At 41.5% G+C, this 23,647-nt stretch overlaps 1 long non-coding RNA gene across 1 annotated transcript in view; it reads right to left on the reverse strand.

Annotated features, from left to right (window-relative positions):
• Window positions 1-23,054, reverse strand: part of LOC133043365 (uncharacterized) — a 171,892-nt gene extending 148,838 nt beyond the window's left edge. The window contains exon 1 of the long non-coding RNA XR_009689692.1: window positions 22,949-23,054. This is a non-coding gene — a long non-coding RNA (uncharacterized LOC133043365). The remainder of the gene's footprint in view (window positions 1-22,948) is intronic.
• Between the last annotated feature and the right edge of the window lie 593 nt (window positions 23,055-23,647).

Genomic DNA, 23,647 nt, shown 5'->3' on the forward strand with positions numbered 1-23,647 from the left:
TCATTTCCTCTCCTGGTGCCTGAGTTGTTCCCACCATGAGTGGGAAGTCCTCATAAAGAAGAAACCCAGAACCCAGCACAGGGCTCAGCAGAGCTGGATTAATGGAAAAATCCACAGTGGGTAGGAAGTACTTCTCCAGCACACTGTCTCACGGCTGATTTATAAATGCGGCACACGGTATTTATCACGGATAACCAACAAGGAGCTACCGTAGAGCACACAGAAAACTCTGCTCAGTGTCATGTAGCAGCCTGGATGAGAGGGGAGTTTGGGGGAGAATGGGTATACATAAGCTTATGGCTGAGTCCCTTAGCTGTTCACCTGAAACCACAACATTGTTTGTTAATTAAAAATAAAAATAAGTGCATCCCAGGAAAGGAACAGACTTAACACAATGGACTGACTGCTCAATAATAATCTAAAGATCCATGATGAGGGACAAGATGCCAGTCAAAAGGCTGATGAAGTTCCTCAGAGCATCACTGCTCACCTCCTCAATCTTAGAAACAAAAGAAATGGGGGCTTATGCCATTCCTGAAGGTATGAAAAACTGGCTTCAATTCTTTTACAAACACCAGTTGATGGACACTGACTGCCAAAGGCCTCCTGTTAGGACTTTGGGGTAATGCTGGGCTCGTTAGGAGCACAGCACAGAACTGACTGGTAACACCTAACCCAGAGGGATGATGTTGGGTATATAAGGTATGGGCTTCCTTCACAGGTCAGTTGGTAAAGAATCTGCCTGCAGTGCAGAAGACCCAGGTTCAATCCCTGGGTCAGAAAGATCCCCTGGAGAAGGAAATGGCAACCCACTCCAGTTTTCTTGCCTGGAGAATCCCATGGACAGAGGAGCCCGGCAGGCTACCAGCCATGGGGTCGCAAGAGTTGGACAGGACTTAGTGACTAAACCATCAGCAGCAACATGGGGGGAAGGGTGACAATACATGTGCTGTTAGGAGCACAGCGCTGAACTGACTGGTAATACCTAACGCAGAGGGAGGGAGGGTAATGACACACGTGCTGTTTGGCCAGAACGGGACATGTCCAATCCCACTTGATGATCGGTGGATTGAGTTGAATTCACCAGTAAAGTTTCTAGGGATAAACTATGAGTGTTTCCTGAGTCACTGCTGGTGCAGAGCAGCATATAGTACCTAGAGAAGTTATAGTGGAGAAGAAAAAGCACAGAAGAGAAACTCAAAACACCTGCAAGTTCATGCAAGCAAACTCCACGGGCCTAGGAAGACATTTCTCTCCCCTGGATTTTCATATGTTCCACCTGGAAATGGGCAGAGGGCATGCACTTTCTGATTCAAAGTCCAGTGCTTTTGCTTTTAATTGGAATACAATTGCTCTACAATGTTGTGTGAGTTTCTGCCGTACGACAACGTGAATCAGCTATATGTACAGCGTGATTTATAAGAAGAGTAAAGTGACAGAAGTCTAGGTATAGGAATGTCCAATATGTAGATGGTGTGGTTAAGTTATGATCACTCCCAAGTTCCATCTTTAAGGTAGACCTGTTTATCCCAAAACAATCCACACATTCTGATGAAAGTCTGTATATACGTCTATGCTACAAAATTCAAGGTTTTTAATTGTCCATACTTACAATTTATTCTCCACCAAAAAAAAAAAAAAAAAAAGGCTGAATCTCATTAGAATGTATGGATCATCATGGGGTAACCAAGTCTACCTTAAAGATGGAACCTTAAAGTGGGAGTGATCATCGTTTAACTACACCACTATTGGATATTCCTATATCCAAACTTTGGTCACTTACCTCTTCTTATAAATCATGCTATATTTATCTTCCCCAAATGCCAGCCTTGAGCATAAGTGACATTTGCACTAGTTAGTGAATGATTAACTACTATGTAGGTGCCAAGAGTACTGATAGAGAAGGGATTATCACTGGTTCTGAGACTGCAAATTTCATAGATGGGAAGGTGGTAAAAGAGAAAGAACTTGAAGAGAAAAGACTTTCCTGGTTTCAGGTATTTTGATCTTCACATTTTTAGGAGATATCTGCATAAAGCTATTCAGTGGATATGCAAGTCTGAGGCTTGGGAGAAGAATCTGGACCAGAGATGAGACTCAGGAGTCATCAACACATTGATGACAACTGAAATAATGAGAATGAATTGGATCAACCAAGCGGGAGAACATGCGGAATGAGAAAAATAGCTTGCTTAGGATAAAAAAGGATGCCAGGATTTAACCGGTAAGCAGTAGGGGATCCTCTGAAGAAAACCAAGAAGGGATAGTTTGTGAGGTGTCATGACAACCAGAAGAGTGAGGTTCCACAGAAGCCAGCAGCACAGAGGTTTTTATGAAGTCCTGGCAAACAACAGAAAAATCCAGAAAAGGACTTTTTAAAAAGTCCAAATGGACCTGGTGATTAAAAAGCAGCAGGGATGCTAGCAAGAACTATTTCAGCAACATAAAGTTAAGCAGATGCAAATTAAAGTGAGGAAAATAGTATTTTACTTTTATTTGGAGGAGTATATGGGTAGAGGATGAAAGATGGAAAATGAAAAGCTAATAGTAAGTACATAAATTCTACATACTTGCCCTTTTCCATTGCCTGCGACTAGACAAAGGTGGGCTATTTTTTTATTTACTGGCAAGAGTCTATCAGAGGCTGATTTCAACTGACTCATGGCTGGAGAACTGACAGACCACACCAAGAAGGAAATAACTCAGTATCTCAGGAGCGGGGGCGGGGGCAGGCTCCCAGATCCCATCCCCTTGTCTGTCGTGTTCCATCTGTCAGGTTTTAAAACAGTCATTCGGCCTCTTTGTTGATTCATTTCCTTAGCTGTGGAATGGGAAAATAATTCCCTTTTAATTGGATCCTGAAGTGCTAAGGGCTTTTCAGACTGCCCGAGCCTCTGCAGTGTTTAGACAATATCCTAGCTCAGAAATTTCCCAGCTACTTTGTCCTATTCCTGAGAAAGCTACTTCTCTCTTCACATGAAATCCACAACCCAAATGCTCAAGATGTAAATTTCTTTCTGCAGGTTTGTATGACTTTGCACCCTAAACCACTTCCTTGCGTCTACAATAGGCAAAGTAAAGTGGAGGACTGAGGAAATGACCTGGAGAATTCAGCTACCCATCTGAAGTTTGCCTCAGACTATTCATTTGTTCGACCAGAAAAGTTTACAAAACTAAATTCCTCCTGAATAGGCTAGGGCCTTGGGTTTGTTGGGTCTGGGCAGCTTTATTTGCATTCTCTGTTTCTTTCCTCTTGAATTTCAGCCTCTACCAATTTCATGTCCCCCAGGAGCTGTCGTTAGCAGCCATATATCCTCTCTTGTAAATAAACCCCAACTGTCTGCTGGAAATTTCCACTCACATATCCAGCCATCTCATCAAAAGCAACAGACCTGAAATCAAATTCATCAATCTCTTCCTCAAAACTGGCTTCTTCCCAGACTCTCCCATCGCTGTCAACTGACATCATTCTCCCCGTCACCCTGGCTTAGATCCTCAGCATCACCTCTGTGCCCAGACTCTCCCTTGTCCTCCGTCTCCTTTCCCCAAGCCTGAAAATTTTTCCACTGAAATGCTTGGCCCCACTGGCCCTTCTAGTTCCCAGTTATTTGCAAACCTCCCTGGTGCCAGACACCATGCTGAGAACACACCTCACCTCACTTAATCCTCGTGACAAACCTATAAAGAGGTTGGCGGGAATTTCCTCCACTTTGCTAATGAGAAATTGTGTTTCAGAGGGTCATGGGGACTCTTACGGATTGAACATTTATGTCTCCCTAAATTGATAAGTTGAATCCTCACTCCTCCATATGACTATAGTTGGAAATAAGGCCTCTGAGGAGGTAATAAAGGCTAGAAGAGGTCATATGGATATATTCTTAATTCAAAGGGCTAGTGTGCTGGTAAAACGAGAAAGAGATACCAGAGTTCGCTCTCTCTGCCACGCAAGGACACAACATAAAGCCATCTGACTACCTATGAGCCAAGAAGAGAGCTCCCACCAGGAACCAAATCAGCCAGCACCTTGCTCTTGGGCTTACCTGATGGTAAGAATCTGTCTGCAATGTAGGAGTTCAGTTCAACTCAGTCACTCAGTCATGTCTGACTCTTCACAACGCCATGGACTGCAGCACGCCAGGCCTCCCTGTCCATCACCAACTCCCAGAGATCACCCAAACTAACATCCATTAGTGATGCCATCCAACCATCTCATCCTCTGTTGTCCCCTTCTCCTCCCACCTTCAACCTTTCCCAGCATCAGGGTCTTCTCCAATGAGTCAGTTCTTCACATCAGGTGGCCAAAGTATTGGGAGTCTCAGCTTCAGCATCAGTCCTTCCAATGAACACCCAGGACTGATCTCCTTTAGGATGGACTGGTTAGATCTCCTTGCAGCCCAAGGGACTCTCAAGAGTCTTCTCCAACACCACAGTTCAAAAGCATCAATTCCTCAGTGCTCAGCTTTCTTTATAGTCCAACTCTCACATCCATACATGACTACTGGAAAAACCATAGCCTTAACTGGATGGACTTTTGTTGGCAAAGTAATGTCTCTGCTTTTTAATATGCTGTCTAGGTTGGTCATAACTTTCCTTCCTTCCAAGGAGTAAGGGTCTTTTAATTTCAAGGCTGCAGTCACCGTTGCAATGATTTTGGAGCCCAAAAAAGATCGGGGTTCAGTCCCTGGATTGGGAAGATCCCCCTGGAGAAGGGTAACTGGAGGGTTACCCCCTCCAGTGTATTTGCCTGGAGAATTCCATGGACAGAGGAGTCTGGCGGGCTACAGTTCATGGGGTTGCAAAGAGTTGGACACGACTGAGCAAATAACACTTTCACTTTCACTTCTATCGTATACTTCTCAGCCTCCAAAACTGTGAGAAAATAATTTTCTGTTGTTTAATTCACTCAGTCTGTGACAGTTCATTACGTCAGGTTAAGGCAGGGACCATGTCCAGCCCACTCCTAGAAGACAGAGGTAGGATCCAAAGTTAGGACCCCTATCCCCAGAAAGTATGCCCTGAGCCACGCACTGTGCCCCTGCGTGCGCCTGAAGGCCAGCTCCCGAGCTCGGGCCCCGGTCACCACACGGGGAAGGCTCAGTAACAGCACTTGCCTCAAGTCCTCCTTGCCCTCTCTAGTTGACTTGTTGCATGTCAGGTTTTCCTGAGACACAAGTTGGATCAGATCATTCCTCTGATCAAAATTTTCAATGTCTCCCCACTGGCTACAAAATCAGGATTCAGTCTTTAAACAGGCCTCCAAGTTTTCTTTAGTTGGCCTGAGCCTTCTTATCCAGCATAGGGTCGCTTCACTGCCTATCCCAAAGGTACCCATTCTGATCAAAGTGGCATGAATTATTTGTGAGTTCCAATGAGGGCAGGAGCTATGCTGGTTCCATCTCTGTGTGACCAGTGTCTGGCACATGTAACTGCTCCATGAACAGTGGTTGAATGACTGACTGAATGAACTGGCACATGCTATTCACCTGGCCCAGGTATGCTATTAGTCCTCCCATCTGCAGTCCACCCAGCCATCGGGACCAAGCTCAGACCCATCTCCCTAACAAAGGCTGCTCCAGCCACCAGCCCATCCTGATCTCATCCTTCTCCAAGCTCTTCCTCTAGGACTTTCTGTCCCTGTAACTCATGACACATATCACTTACTGGCATGAACCAACACGACTGAACATGTTCAGGAATGTTCATTTTTGCATTGTTGGTAACAGTAACACAGGGTAACAATCACCAGCTGCCTCCCAAATATCTTCTTCCTTTCTTTTTTAATACAGAAACTCTGACCTTTAGCGAGGCCTATTAACACCCAGCTTAAAATAAGAAACAAAAACAAAACATCAATAAAACACACTTCTCAGCTCTCCATGCAGCTAAATATGGCTTGGCCACAGGACTAAATTTTGGTCAGTGACAGAGAAGCCCATCTTTCTCCTTCATATCCTCAGTCCCACTGACTGGAACTCAGGTGTGATTCTCATGTTCCAGCAGCTATATTGGACCAGAAAGCAAGGACATGCCTGGGAAGTAAGCTGGCAAGAACCTGGGTATCTACCAGCACGAGGAAGGATTCCTATGCTGCCTCTCTGGCCTTCCTTCTCACGAGAGAGAAATGAATTTCTACCTTAGTTGAACCCTGTTATTTAGGCTTCCCTACTGACTGCAACTAAGCTGGAACACATTGAAAATGCCTAGTATGAAAGAAATGAATAAATAAAAGTGGGTGGTTAAAAGAACTAGATTGATCGATCTATCTAACCCTCTGAGAGAAAAATAAGCCATATATGCATTATATTTTTAATTAATGTATTAAAGTATGTATTACTTGTATAACAAATGACAAAAATATTTCATGATAAGTATTACTCATTCTACTTAATATATACTCTGTCTCTTCAATTATCTTTTAAACTTCCCAAACACAGACATAAAAACTTTTATTTTCTTTATCTCCGCCACTCTCCCTAGCATATAATAATAGACCCTAATATTTGACTGGCTAAAACCTATGGGAATCAGTCAAACACTGACTATCTGTACAGAAACACCAAGAGTAAATGTTGGGGGTGGGCTTTAAAAGTTATATCCTTCATCCGAAATAACACAGAGGACTTTCTACTCAATTAAACAGCAATATGTTTGACTTGTCATGTAACTCCCAACTCCTCATCCCCACCAAATTTAATTCACCTTTCAGTTAAAAAAAAAAAAAATAACTATTTTGAATTTTGAAATGAGAGAGAAATACTGGTGGTGAAGCTCAATAGCAAGAGAGTCCAAAGCATGCAAAATAAAAATGCAAAAAGGAATAAAATGGAATTTCTTTATAAAACATGGTTTGAGAGGTGGAATTAATATCCATCCATAGATTTACTAGGTTCAAACTTACTCTTATCCTAAGTATCCTGTAGTTATGTTTCAGCAGATAAGACTTCTCGCCTTTGGCAGTGGAAACCCATCCTGATTTCCTACTGTTCACCAGAAGACATTGTTTGGGCCCCAGCAAGAGGTAATAGAGCACAGTACAGAAGTTTATTGGAAAAACCAGCTCTTGTTTATTTCATAATTATACACTTGACATTTGGAAACTCCTGCTTGTTACTAATCACTTAATTAGGCACACCAAAGTTCATAAAAAATCACAGGTTTAACTTTGATGTAAAAGATCCTTTAACTCCTCTTGCTCTGAAATTTGATCTCATCCACTGTACATGCAATTACAACCCTGACAAATGATTGCTGATGATAACAGACTCATTTAAAGGAGACAAATATAAACACAAAACAATCTGATTTTTTCTTCTTAAATCTGTGTCCACAGAAAGAATGGGTAGACCAGATAAATCAATAATGGCTAAAGAAAAAAAGAAAATCCTAAGCATTGACTTTAATTCAGCAAATCATTCAGTAAAGTTTAAATTAATAGAGATTTACATAAATATTCTGAATGCAGATGACCTTCAGGAAAATTACTATTAAGAGAAAGGCCTTCGCATATCTCTTCAAAGATGTTTGACAAAGGAATGACTCTCAGCTGCATGTCTTCATTATTAATGGTTTCATTTAGATCGCCAGGATTTTCCCTGAAATATCCATCTATCTACTTCTGCTTCATTGACTACTCAATACCTTTGACTGTGTGGATCACAATAAACTGGAAAATTCTTAAAGAGATGGGAATACCAGACCACCTTACCGCCTCCTAAGAAACCTGAATGCAGCTCAAGAAGCAACAGTTAGAACTGTACATGGAACAACAGACTGACTCCAAATTGGAACAGGACTACATCAAGGCTGTATATTGTCACTCAGCTTATTTAACTCACGTACAGAGTGAAAAGTGAAAGTTGCTCAGTCATGTCCAACTCTTTGTGACCCCATGGACTGTACAGTCCATGGAGTTCTCCAGGCCAGGCTACTGGACTGGGTAGCCAGCCATTCCTTTCTCCAGGGGATCTTTCCAACCCAAGGATTGAACCCAGGTCTCCTGTGTTGCAGGCAGATACATCATGTGAAATGCTGGGCTAGATGAAGTATAAGCTGGAATCAAGATTGCTGGGATAAATATCAATAACCTCAGATATGCAGATGACACCACCCTTATGGCAGAAAGCAAAGAGGAACTAAAGAGCCTCTTGATGAAACTGAAAGAGGAGAGTGAAAAGGCTGGCTTAAAACAACCTTCAAAAAACTAAGATCATGGCATCTGGTCCCATCACTTCATGGCAAATAGATGGGAAAACAACGAAAACAGTGAGAGACTTTATTTTCTTGATCTCCAAAATCACTACAGACGGTAACTGCAGCCATGAAACTAAAAGATGCTTGCTCCTTGGAAGAAAAGTTATGACAAACCTGGACAAGCAGAGACATTACTTTGCCGACAAAGGTCCATCTAGTCAAATATATGGTTTTCCCAATAGTCATGTATGGATGTGAGAATTGAACCATAAAGAAGGCTGAGCACCGAAGAACTGATGCTTTTGAACTGTCGTGTTGGAGAAGACTCTTGAAGAGTCCCTTGGACTGCAAGATCAAACCAGTCTATCCTAAAGGAAATCAACCATGAATATTCATTGGAAGGACTGATGCTGAAGTTGAAGCTCCAATATTTTGGTCACCTGATGTGAAGAACTGACTCACTGGAAAAGACCCTAACGGTGGGAAAGATTGAAGACAGGAGGAGAAAGGGACAGCAGAGGACAAGATGGTGGATGGCATCTCTGACTCAATGAACATGAATTTGAGCAAGCTCTGGGAGATGGTGAAGGACAGGGAGGCCTGGCGTGCTGCCATCCACGGGGTCATAAAGTGACACGACTGAGTGACTGAACAACAACCATCTATCTATATCTGCCTCTTAGCTAAACAGTAGACTTGATGAATTTTGGCAGTTAGCAAACACACATACCTAAAACACCCAAAATTATATTTAGAAGTGCAAACTTCTAAAATAAACAGTATTTTTGTTTTCTTACGATCAGTCAGTGATATTTAGTGAAATCAAGGACGACTTTAACAGTGAAAGTACTTTTGATAACATGAGGTACCAAAACAATGCAGAATATTACTCGAAGTAGTAGTTCCCAAAATCAGTTACAAAAACCCTGGTTTATCAATACATTCACATTTTAAAAAAAAAAAAAAAAAGCTCTATGGTGAAAAGAATGTGAAATATGATGCTTACCACATTCTCTCTTAGATATTCATATTAGCATATTACATTCTATAAGCATACTAAAAGACTGTGAAAAGCCCCGTAGTAAAACAATCTATGTACACTTAGCCAGATAATTTTTTCCCCAAATAACATATTACTGTTTCACTTTGTGAAATCATGCTCTAAATTAATAGTCTAACGTAGCATTTTTAACTTTGAATCTTAATTCTCAACCAAATGTTGTTTATTATGAAGGTTATATAAATGTTCACTATGGTTAAAGGACCACAAGGAATAAGAGATGAATATAGCAGTCTCTTTGATCTCCAAGAGCTTACATTCTAGTAGAAAATCTAGTCAGCATATCCCAAGCTGAATAAGGTGTCACAGTAAGTGGTACATCATAGTTCAGTTGAAGAGGGAGGGTTTTAGAGTCTGTGGCATTTCAAACTGATTCTTAAACAATGAACGGAATTTCATTTAGGAAGAGATGGGGTTTAGAAACATGAGGTACAAAGAAACTCAAAACATTCTGGAGGATGAGGACTGGACCAGTTGGCTAGGGTAAAAAGGCTTACTTTTGAGGAAGGGCTCTTTAAGCTAAGTGACTGAAAAGCTCACCAGCAGCTTCAAGCAGAGGTCAGATGACAGGGATGTGTGAATGCAAGGCCAAGGAAGGTGGGGTTGATCAGGTAAGCGCTATGGAGTAATTATGAGCGTAGTATGATCAGAACTTGCAGAATGGTGGGCAATGTTGCCTATAATACTGAAGCACAGCAGACAGGCTTCTCACCCTTTGCTTGGATAGCAACATATAATTTAAGATCTTAAACAAATCTGTGTTACAAAGGTTCAGAGAGCGGTGCATTTTATCAGAAATGTTCACAAGCAACAGAGAGACCAGAAAATTATGGTTTCAGAATAACAGAGAAAGGTGATAAATTTCCACTGTCTTTCATAAATCCAACCTGATGGCAACACAAAGAGTAAACCTGAAATATCACCCTGAGTCCTCCCACTCTCACTGGGGTTAGTAAGCACGGAACGGCCTCACAGAATCAACGAGATCGATTTCACCTAGACACTTGTATCAGTTATAAGAGGTTATCTTTATCCCTCAAAAGCCATACAGTAGTAAAAATTTAAATGGAGAAGGATGTCATGTGAGGAACATGTGGGTTAAAAACAACCTGGCAATGCCATACTCTTAAATACCAAAACAAGAAACACAATTTGATTTTTAAAACCCAATGACTGTTTGAAATAGAAAACAGTTTTTACTACTATAATTGCCTTCACATCTACTGACATAATTTAGGTAATTAGGAATCTATAATTGTGCTTGCTAGGAGGGTGAAAAAGGTTGAAATGAGACATGGAGAACTTTTTAACAATTATTATAAAATATAGGTGGTCAGCATCTGCAATATCCGGGATGGCTTTCTTCTACATGGGGCATTTCCCTGGGAAATGAAACTATACTACCTATGAAGCACTCTACAGACTTTCAAAACAACTGGCCACAGAATATGTCTGAAGTCTTGACTACTTACAATAGTTGGTATAAATAGGAATTTAGGCTCATTAACCAAGTAACTAAAAATCACTCTTTTTCCTCCCAGTCGTTTTGGCTAAAAGTCCTTCCTGAAATGAATTAATCTGTATTAATAATCTGCCTTATCAAGTACATTATCTAGACCAGTGATTACCAAACACCAAACTGGTGCCAGCCTGGCTATATCCGAATCACCTGGAGAGCCTCTGAAAAACGTAGATTCCTGGTCTGCTTCATCCCCACCCCTAGCAGTCCACACTTCCATTCTGATCTTGCGTGGGTCTAAGTGATATTCCAATAATATTTTTTAATAACCCAAATTTTGGAGGCTTCCCGGGTAGCTCAACTGGTAAAGAATCCACCTGCAATGCAGAAGACGCAGGAGATGTCAGGAAGATCCCCTGGAGGATGAAAAGGCAACCCACTCCAGTATTCTTGACTGGAAAATTCCATGGACAGAGAAGCCTGGCAGGCTACAGTCGATAGGGTTGCAAAGAGTTGGACACAACTAAGTACACACATGTGAGGCAAAGTTTTGGAAATCACAAATCCAGTTCAGAACAGATGTTTCTTACATGCTTTTGAATATCAGAAGAGCCATAAAGACCTCAGGATTTTATGTCACTCCTGTGACAGAGACCAAGCTAGGTGGACACCAAACCCCACGTTCTCTCCTTCCTGGGCCCAGAGCTGGACTGTATCTCCCAGCCTCCCTGAGCAGTTAGGTGGGGTCATGCCATCGGAACGTGGGCAGAACTGTGGGCAGAACTGCTTTCAATCCTGGCCCCTAATAACTTCTCAAAGAATCTTCCAGGCTGGCTGTCTTTCTTTGTTTACCAGTCAGGTTCTTTAAATTCAGTGAAAAACTGAGATTCTAGAGGAATTATCAGAGCCACAAGGTTATCTGAATGAGAATCTGGAGCAGAAGACCTGCTCTCCCCACCATGACTGCTGCCTCCCACTGCATTGTGCAGTGGGTGAGACGTCATCTCTTATTATGATAAGCTATTAAGATGCAGGGACTTTTTGTTACAGCCCTTAGCTTACTCTTACTAATACAACTCCCTTAACACTTATAGCAGATTTTTTTGTTAAGCATGTCAAAATCATAAAGAGTTATATTTTAACATCTAACACAGCTGGAGTTAGAAGTAACATCTAAAAGGCAAAGGACCATAGGACATATTTAATCTTGGGAAAAAAAACTCTGATATGGGCATATTTTTCTCTGATTTTCTTCTTCCTTCTACAAGTGGAATATAGGAAAGAAAAAAAAAAAAAGAAAGAAACATCTGGCTAATTGGAAGTTCCAGGTAATAAGATTTCAATTTAATAAGGTTTTATAACAGTTTCAGGAATAAAAACGAAATATAGCAACCAATAACTCTGAATTTTCAAAGACCAAATGGATACAAAATAAAAGCCGGTGAAAATTTTAAGACTTAATAGAATCACACAACCTGAAGAGTATTCAAAAGGTCATGATATTTATTTACTGCTGAAAGAATCTGTAGGAAGAAATTCTACCACTGAGCTCATCATTGTCATCGCTTTGGAGGCAGTTTTACAGTAAAATGTTAAGAGGGCAAGGTTAGGAGGTGGAGCTGGGTTTAAATCCCAGCTCTTCTCCTCACTAGGAGAAGAAATCCTGAAAAAAACCCTCTGAGCCTCACTTTCCCCATCTGCGCAACGGTGATGACGTAATTTGCTTCATGGGTTGTTATGTAAATTTATAAGGCATGTAAATTTCATGTGGCACCTGGTAAATATTTAATACTTACCTACATTACTTTAGTAGTTAATTGCAAAATACCTTCTTTTCTTAGGACAACCTTTCATTGTCTACGTGCATAAAGAAGATCCTGAAAACTCATGAGCCGTAACCAGCTAATTTTTATCTCCAAAGAAAGAAAAATGAGAGGGCTGGTGGGGGCCATGCCTAGAATTCTACATAGCTTTACACTGTTCTTATAAAGCAACAACGAGTGTGCTAATATCGATGCTTCTTAATCCTCTGTCTGCCAACCATGAAGACCAATAAGTCCTGAGCAAAGATCACTGGTGCTTGAAGCTTCTCTAAAAATGGTTTTAAAAAAAGAAAAAGAAAAAATCCTCTCCCCATTCTTGGAGAGAAGTGCAGGGTGGCCTGTCATCATCATCCAATCTTAGCAAGCTTGAGCAGCTGGAGCCCTTCCTATCCAGTCCATATCAAGAACGCACCGGTGCCAGGGGGAGCAGAGATGATGTGAAGGGGTGCTGTCCGCCTCCCCGCAACCTGGCTGGCCGAGACAGCGGTGGGAGCCTGCCACCGCATTTCTTTTGATAAGCTACTGAGAAGACACAGTGTCTCCTCGGTTTTCTAAGTTTTAGTTTGAAAATTGAATTCGGGAACTTGTCAACTCTGACAGCAGAGCTTTAACATTCAGTTCAAAAACAATCTGCTTGTACTTTATAAAATCCGTCTTCTGACTTCAGAGCAGTAGGACTTTTCAAAATCTTCACTATGTAGGGAAATGAAAAACTTCGGTTTTCCTTCTTTCCAATTAAACTTGGGTTCTTTATAAAAAAACATTATTATTTCCTACTCCAATCTTTCTCCCCTAAACTGCCTCTTTCAGCCAATAAAACTCAGTCCTACATTTCAAAACGACTGAGACTTTGCTGTAATGTGGGACCCTCCTCATCAGCAAAGACTACAGGCAAAAATAGATAATACCCACGGGATTAATTGCAAATCAACGCTGTTCAAGTGACAGGATTCATGACACTTGAGGTTTTAAAAATAATAAAAAGCAAAGCCCAGAGAAGAAATCCCTCCATGCCTCAAAGTTACAAGTCACACCTGGCAGCCGAGACCTCCATCAGAGGCTATATTGAGAAGTAAAATTACTGGCACTCAAAGGGATAGGTCAAAACCCTAAACATGGCAGGAAACCAAAGGCAAACTCATGATCCAATGACAGATGGCAAAGGCCTGTCAATGCCTGGAAAATTACACGGTGAAATTCATTTCTGACATTTCATTCACACAAGAATAACAGGACCCTGAAGTTAAACAATGACATTCCAAAAGGAAACACCTCTGTAGGTGACACCTCTTGCAGAGTTCAGCCTCCAGGGCATGCACCCACACATGTAGCTCAGGTGTGTGTGAGATCGGGTGCGGGGAGAAGGGAAGGAGGAGACCGGGAGAGAGCAGAGAGGCCTACAAGGAGAGAGAGCCACAATCAAAGCCGAGCGGGGACGAGGGCGACAGTTCGTTCCTGCTCCTTCCCAAGGGGCTGGAGTCGTCACTACACAGAGTTTTTTAAGTGACATTTGAAAGGTGCTGCAATCATCCATTGATTTGGGTTCTGTCTGGCCTTTAAATGTAACATTTCAACCAGAGTTCAAGCCCTGGGAGTCTGAGATGTTTACATGAGAAGTAACCAAGTCAGACAGTTCCTATGGTCAAAGAGACCCCCTCGAAGGGGAGACGCACTAAAATGAACCCCCCAGGCTAATTTTATTGCTCAGGCTCAGGGGCACCAGCCTTCCAGGCTGTTCCATTCCGCCTAGTAGGGAGGTACCAAAAGGAAACAATCCTTCAGTTGCAGGGAAATCCAGTGAGGTGGGGGAAGCAGTGAGGGAGAGAGGCAGGGCCATGTATGTATCTAGGAGCTGTTTTCAGCGACGAACACAGAAAACAAAGGAAAATGGTGTTTGGGATGAGGAACCCAAGAAAAATTGTGCCCCATTAAATTTCAAAGGCAGACTCTCAGTTTTAGCTGCTAATTTCTGTCATGTTGCCTTCTATTTGAATGATGATAATTATTTTTGTTAAGATTTACTTTAAATTTGTTTCCAAATGGCTTCAACAATGGATTTTGAGTATACTAATACAATGTACTAGAAATTAGTTCCTAAAACATAGAAAGCATCAGGAATGATTTCTCATCTTAACAATATCACACATACCTACACACACACACACACACACACACACACACACACACACTCCAAAAAGTTCACTTTTGTTTTCTTCTTTAGATAATATACACAACTGCTTACAAGCCCAGGTGATACTGAATGGGTCATGCACACGCATAACTATTTTAAAAAGGTGATTTACACACACCTATTACTTCCACCTGAAACATCAGACTGGAGAGACTGAGTTTTCCCAGTGAGTCTCAGAAACACAAAACAGGATGTTTAATTTGTTTAGGTTTCCAAAGCAATTTACTGGAGACAAAAATAAAATACTGTGGCATTTTGCTGGCGTCTTAAAAAAGAAACCCTGCCTGAGAAGTACAATGAACCTCATGAGATCTCCAACACGAATTCTCTATTTGTATGCTCACATCCTTTATGACTTTGCTCACCGAAGAACAATTTAACATATTCCAACCCATGCACTAAGAGAAAGAGAAGCTTCCAACAAAACAGGTCTTTTTACGAGGCAGCCCCCAAGGTCTCCAACAGCTAAATGGGCTCAGACAACCACCCACACCCACCTATTCCAGCCTTGGTAATCAAGAGATTCTGTTCCCTGGATCATCTTAATTTGAGTAGAGTTTCTGTTTAATGGAGTTAGAGCACCATGCCAGCATCAGTTCTGAGTTTAAACATCTTTAAAGAAAACTTCTGTGCCTGTGAGTAAGGTACTGCCATCTATGCTTTCATTATTTTAAAATGAACCTTGAGAAGAATGATTTTTTAAAAAGACAAGAAATTATTCATCTGCAACCCCTGGCTTCAACATTGTGCAGAGTAGCCCAAGGAGGTCAAAGGCAGGCACAGTCTCAAAATGGTAGGTTCCTTTTTTTTTTTAAATCTGCTTTTTGAGGTTTGCACTTGATCTGCTGCCACTGATGCCCTACCATACTGGAAAACTTTATTTCCCTGCTTGAGAGTGAGTTCTCAAGCTCTGTGGGGGTCTATCAATTCTCTTACCCTTGCAGTGAAACGTCAGCACAAGAACCCTCACACGTACAGGGTTCTCTGTTATACTGCTTCTGCGTCCTCTAACTTGACTCTCAACTTACTAGATGCTTAATAACCAAAGACAGAATTTATAAAGGAATTGTCGAATGATGTGTTATCTGACATATCTATGCTAAACCATCAGTTATTCCACACACACACTTTAGAACTCTTTGATGGTGAGCAACAGAATATTACTCTGGCTAATTCCAGCAGAAAAGGACTGTATCAAAAGGGTATGGCGGAGTTCACAGAACAGATAACTTGAAGATCTAGCATAAAAAAACAAAAACAAAGTGGGAACCCAGAAAGGTTTGAGGAGGAAGTCCAGCTAACAGGGCTGTCTTAATGAGGCATTGCTCCTAGAATAAGTGAGTTTGGCTAATTTGGGGGGTTTATTGCTTATACCACGTCACTGATGTTTCAGGGTCCCAGAAGGGAAAGTCAAGTTGGCTCAGACAGGGTTTATCAACCTGTGCACTACTGACATTTTGGATCAGATAATTCCTCCTTGGAGGTGGTTGTCTTGTCCATTGTAGGATCCTAAGCAGCATCTCTAGCCTCTACTTGCTAGATGGTAGTAGCATGCTCTATAGCTGTAGCAAGCAGAAATGTCTCCAGACATTGTCAGATGTCCCCAGGGAGAGAAACTCATCCCTAGTTTAGAACCACAGGCTGAGACTGAATCACAATATTGACCTCCTAATGGCTTAGGTAAGGCCAGGCACCTTGATATAGAATCCCATACGACAAAGAGGGAGCATGGATACATCTCTGAGAAGAAAGTTGGATCCCGTTGCCAAATGATTGGGGCGTTAAGGCTTGTGTCCATTTCCATATTAGTGAGCGGAACGTTACGGTAGGGTATATTTTCTAGTCCAATGTATTCAGAGAACAAGAAAAAAAAAGTAGAACTTAAGAAACTTCTGAAAACAGATGGTAGAAAACACAGTCCATGAGAATGCTGTATCAGTCCTTCGCAGTGCTGTGACAGCATCCACGTGCTGGAAAACCACAGTCCTAGTGAGGTAGGTCTACTTTTCCATTTTTATTCACATTCTCCATGGTCCCCATGTGTTTTTAAATCCTGCCAGATCTTTTTCCAGCTCCTGGTATCTATGGGCTTGTGGTAATTGACATGGCTAATTTAAGGGAAACTGATTCCAAATCCCAGAGAACACTCAATGCATCTCTCTATTAATTAGTCGGTTAACTCGGTTGGTTCCAACATGGTGCTAATGAGACCAAAGATACGAATGCAACCCTCATGCCATATGGGCTTGTTCAACAGCCAGCTTGGAGCCCCACTCCCACCGGCCAACTGACAGATAGATGTATATGGCTACTGGCCGGGACATGGGCTGATGGGTGGGGGGTTGTGGGTTGTTGAGGGAATGGATGTGTCCTGACCGGTCCATCCACACTGCTAGGAGCACCTCACGTGCCAGGCTCTGCCAGGAATGGGGCCGCTCCTCACAGAACACAGAGCACCTCTTCCCTAACAGCCCAGCGCGGCTTCCCTTCCCTTTCCAGCTCATACTACGCATATTAGGTTCCTCTGCTGCTTCCTTTCCCTTCTCTCCATTCACATTTCTTAACAACTGAAGTGCAGAACTTCATCTCCAACCTGCGCGGACTCTAAATTCTGTGATCCTACCATCGGCAGCAAGACCGGGCTTGTCTCTTCTTCCATTATTATTTCTGACAGCCCCAAAGAAATCACTTAATAGTCATTTCAGCCTCCTTTTTCAGACAGTCTTAAAAATCAATTTTAAAATTTTTCTTCTTGATCCTGTCATTTAGCACCTAAATGGCCCAAACTGATTACTTGGGAGCCTTAGCATTTCTCCCTTCTTCCAGGGTGTCAGCTGCATTTTGTGAGTCTTTTCTGGTATGATTTAAGTTGGCTTTCATTTCAGGGTTGTTTTTCACTGAGAAACATGAATTTTTTTAGCTATATTTGTAGAACAAGTTTCAATTATCCTTTAAAAAATAAAAAACTGCAGTAAAGAATAGGCAAAGCACTTTGGCTGAGAGAAAACTCGATTCAATGGGAAAAAAAAAAAAAAAAATAGACAAAATTACAATTACTCTGAAACCATCAAGAATGCCACATTAAAGGCTCTACTTTCCAAACAGTAAATTAGTAACAGAAACATTATCTTATTTATTTAATAAAAAGAGGAATTAAAATAGCCATTCATAATGAGACGCTGAAAGCTGCAAAGAAGCCAAGAACAGGGAGAAAGAGGTCTGAAAGAGAAGAAAAGGTAACAGCAGCTCTTATAAAGACGAAAAAAAAGTTCTTTTGTCTCTGTTACCATTCTGTGAACAGCCTAGAGAACTCAGTTCATTGTTATTGGCTGCCCTTCTCCTTTGCTGGAGCTTTTGTTTTTCACGTTGTCTTTAATTCTCCAAGTAATATTATTAGAGAACAGGAGAGGTTGAAAACCATCAGGAAGATCAAGGAGGGAAAAACCTAACTAAATGAAACTTGTCCAGAGCGTTTTAGTCCCTAGCCTGTGTTTTCTTTTCTTAGGAAAGAAAGGACGATTTTTAAACTAGGAAAGCTACACACAGACATGACATTAAAAAAGGGTTCTGCACCTTTTTTACATAGTCCTCCAGCTTGGTAACCAGAACCATTTTTTTTTTTTTTTTTTTTTTTTGCTCTAACCTCTTAAGAATCTCTGCTCTATTTGTAATTCCACCAGCTTGTTATTTATATTATTGCAATAGCCTGACAGACCTCCCCTCATCACGACTCTGCCCTGAAAAAAAATATCTGCTAAAACGATGAGGGAACAAAAGCCATCGGCATGAACTGCAAGATGCAAAACAATTGGATTTTTCTCACAGGATCAAAGAGTGAAAAATCATTCTTTCCAGGACTGTGGAACATCAAACATTGGGACTTAAAAGTGTCACCTCAGGAATTAACAAACACCAGCATGTGCATCCAGCCCTAAACCACTTTTTGAGACCGAAGATAAATTGGGGGAACCCATCCACATCACAGCGAATGTCATCAAACAGATTTTGAGAAGGCATGCTGGCTTGTGGGGACAGCACCCTGCATCATTTCTGCCCGCCAAACATGTGGTTGTCGGTGCCGAGCAAGTCACCTTCTAGTGTCACCAGGAAGCCACTTACAGGACAGACCACGGCACAGCCCTGGCTATAATGGACTAAAAATCACTGGCCACAACCAAAGAAAGGTGAGAGTACTGTTGCTGGAATGTTAAGTGAACATCAACACTGCACTGACTCTCCACCTACAACACTGACCCCCTGCTAAGAGGTCATGTATCTCCATGGACGTGCAGGTAACCAGGAGATGCCCTGTCAATGAGAAAAGTAGGAATCGTTTAGATTACTGACTTTTTCAATAAATGACTTTATTTTTGAAGACTGGTGGCAGCTGAGAGAATACAGATCTTCAACTAAGTCACACAGTGAGAACAGATGAGTACTGCATCTACACCAGAATTTTCCCCCCAATTCTGCCAGACTTCAAGCAAAGCCGATAGGAGAATATCCATCCATACGTTCAAAATTAGGTTATGATTCACTTTACCAAAGGTCCATTTATTTCACTAAGGGATTTACTTCTAAATTCTCACAAATAACATTAGCTCTTTGAATGCATTTCTAATTAAATTAGAATTATAAGCATTTCAAACTAGACTCACCCGTCAGAGACAGAATATCTGAACTGCTCGTGTAATTAACACATGTACCCAGGCTAACAGGCCTTGAAATAGGACCTGCATGGGGATGACACACCCTTAATCTAATGATGCTGGGCTTTTAGCCCATTGGTTGTCATCTCACGTTTCCTTAAGATGCTCCAGCATTTGTAGAACTGTCTTTGATTCCAATAAATGAGTGTAATGCAAACTTAATGCAGAATCACACAGCATTTTCATCAGTAGGTGACTTTAGGGATCACCTAACAAAATGTCCCTCCAAGGCTCGAGGCCCTGCGGCACATGCGTGATAGACTCACGTAAGTATATCCACTGACAAGAGATAACTACCTATGTGTCACTCAACCACAATGGCACAGGACCATGTATAGAACAGTTAACACTGACAGATGGACAAGCCAAGTTCTACCGTATATAAACATGGGGACAAGGGGAGATCATATTTTTATCTTAGCTGTCTGTGTTCTGCTGAAACACTAGTTTCCCAACCCTTCCATTGCAAATATTCTAAGTAACTTCACCTGCACTTGAATCCCTTCCATTACACTGTCCTCGGATTTATTATCTAAGTCATACAAATGGCAGCACCGAAAATCCCAAATACTTGTGACAAATTTCTTGTAAATCATCCATCAAGTTAAAACAGCACATTCATTCACCTAAGGAGACAGAGTGACAGCAGCCTCACGGAGACATAATGGAGAAAAAAACACTTTGGATTCCAAGAACACTTTAAAGTTCTGAGCCTGGCATTTTCTACTTGGGAGCACATCCTGGCTAACAGTTCCACAGACTAATAATTAATCGCCAACTATTCGTGGAAGGCCTCTTTGGTCTAACACTGGGCTAGTTGTTGTGATGAAATAGAAAAACATATGTTTCAGACATGATTCTTTGCCATCAAAGATCTTCCATCAAACCACTGGGGAGACAAGACTAATGTACAAGGTAAAGGAATATATCATTAAACTAACATTTGTTATGTGGAATTGAAATAGAAGAGGGATAATTCGTGGATTTGCTAATTATACTTCTGAATCATACACATTAGCCCTGAGTGGCTCATCCCTGGCTTAACCTGACTTCAAGGATATTTCATCAAGCCCTTTCTTGATTCTTCCACACATTTAGCTGACACCACTTCATACGCGTGGTTCCTTACAGAACACACTGATTTGGTATCTCCTCTAGCTCTTCCCCATTCATGTAAAGCAAATACAAAGTTAAACACTTTCAACATCAATCCTGTACAAGTTTTCAAAATTTTCCATGCCAACATGCAAATAAGCTTCCAAAACCTAAACAGCATTTTCATATAAATAGATGTTAAGTGGTTTTAAATACTTACAAACAATCCCTTTCACACCCTGTTGATAGATTTTTTGCATAATGTTAACAGGAGGGAAAAAAATAACAGGAAAAGAAAAATAGCCCAAAGTGAGCAGCAACTGAAAGCCGTGAAAGAAAACACAGAAAAGAAATACACGTAAAATTGTTTGCATGAATCCTTAGTCTCCCTCTTCTTGGATTTTAGCCTTACAAGGTTCAATTTCACACTAAACATAGCAGAGATGCCTGAGACAAATGAGGGAGAGAGTAAATCGTTTAATGTACATTCTAGAAAAAAAAATAACCCCATTCTTTTCTGAGCAAATTCACTTCAACATCCTCTCCTCTGCGGATGAATAAAAGCATTTTAAAATAAAAAGTCACCATAAATTTTGATGTTGTGAAAAATAAATCCCCCAGGCAGTTTGTGTAGCTTCAGGAGTAGAAAGCTCCCAAAACATTTACTCTAAATGTAACAGCAGACTCTAAAAGAATACACAGGGCACTAAGTCATAAGTGATTCATATGCACTTTTCATGCTTCATCTTTTAGGGTAACTGGGGTCACGAGTGCAATCTCTTGAAAATACAAAGTTTTAGCAAATAAACTTTTAAATGTGTTTTAAAAAATTAAAGGGTGCTGTCTGACTCGAGTTATTACGTAAAACTAGAGAGAACAGAGATTTAAGTATGGGGCAAACTGACAACACTGGATTTAATTCTTCCTTTTATAAAAATTTTAAATATTATAAGTGTTAATCACTGAAAATAGAGAATACCATAACACCTCAAGGAATATTAAAATATATTAGGTAAAACTATTTCAAGTTTATATCCTAGGAATCACAACTATAGACTATTGAGACCTCAATGAATATTAAAATATATTAGGTAAAACTATTTCAAGTTTGGATCCCAAGAATCACAATTACAGACTATGAAGAGTTCCTTGGCAAAACTGAAGGAACTTAAAAAAAAAAACAATTTTTTTTTTTTTTGAGACAGCTGTGCCCTCTGGAGGTGGCACTTGGGAATTGAATAAATCTTTCCTAAACCGACAACAATGACTTTTCTAAAGAATTGAACATGCTCTTGGAAATGCAAAGGCGGCTCAGAAGGTTTCATTCATGTTCGTTTCTTTGTGTCAAACCACTTTTCAATGAATACTAATTTAGAATTTCAATTTAGAAATGTTCAAATGAGTGCAAGACATTTTGGTAGAAGGGCTTAAAAATTGGTGTTCAATATCTGGAATACAACGATTAGGGACATGCTGAATATTATTAAAGGAAAGAACGGTAGTACCTCTTCTAGTGAACACTGCATGACAGCAGACTGCCTTCCCCCTTCTAACCATATTTTCCAACACTCCCTGAGAAAATCGAATCATCTAGACCAGCAAATGCATGTGTTCTATCTTCTCAGAACAACTCACTACCTCCCGTTCATTTTCCTTTTGTCCTCTAGGTTTTTACTTCATTCCTAAATTTCTCCATCTGGGGAATATATTATTCCAGTGGGAGAAGTAAGAGGTAAGTATTTCTCGTTGGAGTTTGAGAGATAGAAATTAATAAAGTTACAATTTCAACAGACAATAACCTAAAAAAATTAAGGATGTAATTATGAAACGGGGATCAAAAGCTAAACAACCCCAAAAGTAGCCCTTACTTGATACGAAAACATGAACAAAGCCACCACTTTTAAAGAGAAAATGAAGACATCTTTTTGGTTGTGAATCTGCCTTGGATGTGAATCAATGTTGCATCTCTTCTGTAAAGAACTGGGAAGGAATCTAAAAGGACTGAGAAAGGCTGGTGCGTGCGGCCAGAGTAGATCTACTGCACATTGGCGTGTAAGAGATTACACCCGACTACCCTGAGCGCACTTGCGCTGACAGGCGGGACTGCGGCGGAAGGTTCTGGAAAATGGATGCAAAGGTCTCCCCGCTTCCGGTTAATTTGCGCCATGCTTGCGTCACAGGTTCTGACCATCGGCCCAAAGACAACGTCACTCCCCACTTCCCGCGCCCTCGCTTCTCCTCAGAGGAAAGTCAGACAAGGAGCCGGAGTTCTAGAAGCGCAGCCCTGTCGGCTTCCCTCTGCCTCTGGTTCCAAGCCACTGAGGCAATGGTTAACTCTTCAAGTCCTCCTGCCCCTTGGTCGAGCGCCCATCCAGACGCCGATTCCTTAAAAAGGCCCAAGACTACACGCCCGAAACTCACAAGTGATGTCTAGGTCCCACTGAGGGAACGGCTCAGCACCCGCAAACGTGAAAGCCGGCACTCGGCCCGACAGGCAGCAGAGGACCCTCGCCATGCGCACCTGCGCATGCGCAGGAGCGGGCCCGTGCGCCGGCTGAGCGTCGCCGACAGAGGGCGCCCACGGGCCCGCAAGTGGTCCCGGAGGTCCTCCCCGGGGTAGCCAAGGAGCCACGGACATGGACTGCTGGGTAAGGAAATGGACGAATGTTTAAGACGTGAGGAACTTCAAAAAACAAATTTTTAAAAAATTTTGTTTATTTGGCTGCACTGGGTCTTAGCTGTGGCACACAGGATCTTTAGTTGTGGCATGCGGAATCGAGTTCCCTGACCCAGCTCCCTGCGTTGGGAGCCTGGAGTCTTAGCCACTAGGGCAGTAGGGACGTCTCTGAATTTCGTAACTTCTCGGAACCTCAGCCTCCTAGTCTAAGAATATGGTGATAACCCTAATATCTAAGCCATCGTGCTCATGTATTCATTCATTCACTCAAATATGCCTTGAGGTCCCCCATGTTCCAAGCAATGTTGTGGCACTAGGGATACCCTGACAATCAAATTGGAGCCAGCCTCTACCCTCTGAGTGTACATTCTAATGGGATTAACCCAGAGCAGCCTAAATGACGTCATGTGTGCATGTAGCCATCTTAGCCCAACTCCTAGAAC

The sequence above is a fragment of the Dama dama genome, chromosome 22, assembly GCF_033118175.1.
Source record: "Dama dama isolate Ldn47 chromosome 22, ASM3311817v1, whole genome shotgun sequence".
NCBI classification, from domain to species: Eukaryota; Metazoa; Chordata; class Mammalia; order Artiodactyla; family Cervidae; genus Dama; species Dama dama.